This window comes from Cucurbita pepo, unplaced genomic scaffold (assembly GCF_002806865.2).
Source record: "Cucurbita pepo subsp. pepo cultivar mu-cu-16 unplaced genomic scaffold, ASM280686v2 Cp4.1_scaffold000183, whole genome shotgun sequence".
In the NCBI taxonomy this organism is placed as follows: domain Eukaryota; kingdom Viridiplantae; phylum Streptophyta; class Magnoliopsida; order Cucurbitales; family Cucurbitaceae; genus Cucurbita; species Cucurbita pepo.
Window position 1 is genome coordinate 25,442 of NW_019646453.1, and position 5,839 is coordinate 31,280.

The window sequence follows — 5,839 nt, forward strand, 5'->3', positions numbered from 1 at the left end:
GGAGAAAGGGGTGAGTATAAAAATATACTCAGTAAGCAACCTACTTGTAGGCTCTTTTCGCATCCTTATCATAGTAGGTATACACGATCTTATCTCTGGGTTCTAGTGAGTGCGAATCACGCTACAACTCTCTTTTCTGTATCTTAGGAGGCTTGTCCATCTTATGCAGTAAAATGATCAGTGTCCTGAGGTGAGGCACGACCTCATAAGTAAATCTGAGGGGATCGTATGGCTGGATCTGAATACGTGATTCTCTCTGAACATCATCCGTGGAGGTTAGCTGACAACCCTCACATGGGACCATACGTCCACTAAATTCGGGGTGCGACCCCCTGTGTGCCGGTCAGCTACTAAGTCATCCTACGTGGCTCCACATCCCCCGCTCAGGGACAAGTTTCTACTACNCGTGGCTCCACATCCCCCGCTCAGGGACAAGTTTCTACTACCCAGGAGTCCTGTTCAGAAGACTCCTTAGCTATCACCACTAGGTCTGGGCACCTGTCACACTTCCCTATCCGGATCTTCCAAGCTCCACGATCTCCGTTTCGGAGCTCTTTCTCGACGGTACGTTATCAGAGCAGAGAGGGAAATGGAGGTTCTGATGACACTATCCACACTGCTCAACTCTAGCGGGTTACCTACAGTTACCGTGGTAACCTACTATTCTTTCTAGGGTGAAACTTGGTGGCTTAGACTTGGATTCATGCATTTCTAGGATTCTCATGCGAGCTCTCACAAATCTATCAGGTTTCAANTGCACGGTATTCTAGAGGTTCCCCAATCTAGGGTCTCGTCTAGCCTACTTAGTCACAAGCACCCTAATCTAAGCTCACAATTTTTTCCTATTCATCAAGAAAGATAACACAAGCAATCATCATGCATAGGAGTTAACACGCTGCAGTTCATGCAATATTAACAAACATGCTCAACGAGAAGATAACGTCCATCTTCACTCCAAGCGCAGATTTCACAAGTTTCCCATCCTTCTCATGCATACATACATTATCAGAATCTCAATCTAAACAGATTACATAATCATTCATATCTAGAAGTCATAGATTTCCTTATTTATTTTGTTTTCATGGTTTCCATACTAATATGCTAGGTTCCGCTAGCTAAGTCTATGGGTATGATAGCATGCATGCTTATTCCAAGCGGTTCCTACAAGTAGTACTCGTGGGAATCCAAATGGCTACTTACTTGGTTGACGCGTACCTTTCCAAGCTCGAATCATTTGTCGGAAAAGATTCCAAAAATTCTAGAATTTCCTTGATAGGTCCTAATACACATAAAAATAGGATCAAAGTTAAAATCGAAGCGAAAAACAAGCAAACGGAGGTCAAATGGAGGGAAAAAGGTCACTCACGCGCCTACACGCGCGACTGACGAGCTTTGGAGGGTGCACTACGCGCGGCTTTCTACACGCGCGTGTCCATGCACAGTCGCGGGCTAGAAGCCAGTTCGCTTGGTTTGGACTCAGGTCGACCTGGTTGCACGCGCCTGATGCGCTTCTCCAGCCCGCAGTTGCCACGTGTCGGTCCTGTCGCGCTCCTCCATACGCCGGCCGATACGTGGCGGCGATGCCTCCTCTCTCCTCGTACGTTTTTCTAAATTTTCTCGAAACGTGAGTTTTGGCGTTTTCGATCCATTTTCTTTTGATTTTAATATCTTCCAATCCATAACCCGAATCAATAAGTTCTCTTCACGAATATTGTAGATCTCATATTCTATTTCTACAATATATTTTTCTTTTATGTTTTTTGGTAATCATAGGTCTTATTATTTGAGTTCAAATTTGGAGAAAAACGAGTTCTTACCGAAAATCGCATTTTCTTGAATTTCCGATTTTCGTCCAGAAACTTCAAGAAACTTTGTCCATTCTAAGATTTTCTTGCCGGAATGAGTGGATCCACCACCCAAACTCCTTTTCCCTCACCGAGAGAAGTATTGCTTCAAAGTTTCTTGCCTTGGATTCGATCTCCAACAGCGATTTGTCATCTCTACTCTTCCTCTCTCCCAAACCCTAACTTCTTCTCTCCCAAACCCTAATTTTCTTTCTTTTTCTTCTAGGAGCATAAACAACTAGACCGCTTAGGTAAGAGTAGGGGCAAAATGACCCTTTTGCCCCTATGTTGTTATTATTTTTTTTTTATTTATCTAAAAATTCAGGTATTACACTGCAATTGCCAAACCAGCCCTACAATCTGTGCAATCCAACGTAGATGCACCTCAAACCCAGTAGCTACACATTGCTAGTAACCAAAACTGACCCGACCCGTAATCCCATGTTGTGGGCAAAACATAGGTTGAATTGAACTTCCATGAGCAGATTAAGACTTGTACCAACTTTGACTTGGGTAAGTAAGTGGTTCTACTATTGGACGTCCATGGGCTTGGTTTGATGATTTGTATGTTGTATGAATGACAAGTACATTTTGGCCCTTGTAGGTGTCATATTTTTATTACAAAGTCGGTATGATTATGCTATGTTATGAAATTTTGTTATGATATAAATATTATATGATGTACGTACTTCCAAATGTTACACCATGTGTATTATGTTAACATGTTCACATCATGCCTATGAGACATTGATAAATCATGTGTGTTAATCATTAAAGATATGTCTAGTATATGTATACATGTATCATAGGGATGCCATGTCACCAAAAGAAAAAAAAAAGGGGAGGTATGAGTTGCATTTTAAATATGTACCATGATTTGAAACTATGAAATCTCATGCATTTTGTATGCCATTTGCATCAAGATACTTCATTCATGATGATTAGTACGGATGCATACACCATGATATTATACATGTTCGTTTTCCTCTGTGGCTTCAAGCAGCGTGAATGTGCGCTAACCCGTAGTTAGGCCCATAGGTACATAAACGAGCGTGTTGGTGGGTCCATGTGCACATACGTGGACCGTGTGTAGAGAAGTACTATACATTCAACCTTGTCTTGATTAGAAAGTTGAGACTAAGGAAAAATTTTATGAAAATATAGGTCTTACCATGATTGCATTTCCCACCTCCAACACTGGGGATAATTACTGAGTATTGGATAATTACTGAGTATTAGATACTCAAGCCACGTGTTACTTATTTTTCAGGTAAAGTTAAGACACTCATATACGAATTATTGTATCTTTGTGGAAACCATGGATACAAAGTCACGACAGTCACATTTGGGCTTAATGTTGTACCCCTTAAGTTGGATTAGGACGTTAACATTATTTGAAAACTTTTGTTATTTTGATTTCGCTGCTTATTAACATCATTGTTGTTTCAAATGAATTTTTATAAACATTTAATTCTATGACAATATAAATCGTTGTAAAGGATTTCCGCATTAGGCAGTCAAGACATGCATATAGTAGCAACCTTATTTACGTAGGTTGTAACATTATATTAAATGTTTGTTCATGAAATATTATTGGAATGACTTTTATTAGAAAGTATATTGAAAAATGACAATTATCTACTAAAAAGTCTTTAAAACGAATTTCTCACGAGAATCATCAAAAAAATAAATGAACATTTCACAATGATAGAAATTAAAATAGGACACATATATGGGAAGACTTCCCTAACCCTATCCTGCCTTGTAAACATTTCGGAGTCCAAAAGTCTCAAATTATTTTTTTTTTAAAAAAAATTTGATATTATTTACAATAATTTTTCATTAGAAATATTTTGATTTTTCAACTAGGCATAGAAGGAAACTCCTTAAATTTTTTTCTTTAATATTTAATTTTCATTATAATTATGTAACGAATGTTTTGATCATTTAAATTTTGTATTATTTATTTTTTTTAAGTTATTCTATTTTAACATGCAGGTTGAGTTCATGATTTACCTTAAAATTATGAAATTAATTTTATTTGTGATGACATTAATTATTTTTTATTTATTATATGTATGTACCCTTTCATATGACTTATATTTTTTGTTTTATTTACATAAATAAAAGTTGATCGTCTAATTATTTTATTCAAAGACATATATATTATTCAACAAAATTAGACTTGTATTAAGTTTTCAACCATACATAAGGTTGATCGAGATTCCAAACATTCGTAACATAATATAAAAAAGATAGAATATTAGAAAGATACATAGTCTTCGATAAGAAGCAAGAAGTCTAGTTGGGGACGTCAAAGAAGTTGATAAGGTTGTTCTTGTTATTGAGATTAGTGAACACAAGGGTGCCATAGGTTCGGCTACTAGTCCCCTCAAGAGCTGTCAATCGAAGGTTATAGTTGGTCCCGGCCACAATTTGCATTTCTCCACTAATCACTTTTTGGAAGTGGAGTTGAGTTTTTGCCTGTTTATTGTGTTCATTCACTGCGAACTCACCTAAGCTTTGAATTTGTGGCTCATTTATGTTTTTTATTGGTTTGTAGCTGCCAACCAAACCTAAACGTTGGGTTGCTGCTGTGAGCGACGATAGCAATACGACGAAAAAGAGAAGAGAAGTCACGAAGAACAGAGCCTTAGTCATGGTGATAAAGTTTGAAGATGATGAAGAGTATTTGATGGTTTGTTTAAGAGAATATTGGTGGGTATTTATAAGAATGGATAAATGCACCAAAGGAGAAGAGATTACAATTTTTTTTAAAATAGTTAATTAATATTCTTTTTATAGGTTTACTAATAAAGTTTAATTCTACGACGATATAGTTAGAACCATACAAAAATAAATAAAAGAATCATTTATATTCCTACCAGAAATAAATCAAATAAGGTAACAGTAGTTACTACCATAAATAAAGAAATAAATGAAAGTCAATTATGGTCCTTAAATGTATAGTTTAGTGCAAAACAAACCCTTTTAATTTTAGTTTAAAACAAATTAGAAAATTGAACTAAATTCGATAGGATTATAACAACTGTGAAAGAAAAATAATAATAAATAAAAAATAAAATATTGCAATTTTATCTAAGCTGTTCTCACTGACCTCTCATCGGTCTCCTAACTATCTCTCTCCTCAACCAACTCAGTCACTGAATGTATCGGTTATTGGAACAAAAAAAAAAAATGCAAATTTAGCAGGAGATGTATCCATTATGGTGAGTTATATTCGGATCTCCTTTGCTTTATAGAATCTATTGTGTTACAATGGAATCAAATCTCTCCTTCATCCATTAATGAATTAGATTTTAGTTAGCAAAAAAAGAAAAAGAATACATTGATGGGGTCATTTATGATAAATTGGTCACGGTGGATTGACAAAATGATATGGTAAGGGTATGGATAGAAAATTATAGGATTATGATAGATTGATTGAACGATAGGATTAGAATATAGACCGTTATGATAGGTCTCATTCATGAAATTGTATGTGTATGCACTTAACCCCAATAGTGGGGTCACTAACTAAGTATTTGATAACTCTCCAAAAGGTAGAGTCATATCAAGTATTTTTCGAGTTAATATTGCACTTTTATTGACCATTTTCTCTTTTATTTCCCCATATATTCTACTTAGTGAGCTTGAAATCGTTTATTGCTGTCCAACATGAAAAGAATATGATTTGACATAAATTGATCTTAATTGTACATTTAATTGAGTTATGATGTAAAACTTCAAACATTTATGTTGAACTATGAGGGAGTAGCAAATCTAGAAACAAATAGGGTATGACATGGAAATTTTAAATCCAATAGTGGAAGTGGGTCATTGACTATCCAATGAGGAACATCCTATGTGGACAACTTATTTCTTTTCAGCCCTAAAGGGGAACCGTGCTCAATATAAAAGGAAAAAGAAGACTAAGAGGAGGGAGCCACACTTTGGGAGAGAAAAATCAGATTAGACAACAAAGCTTCTGCTGC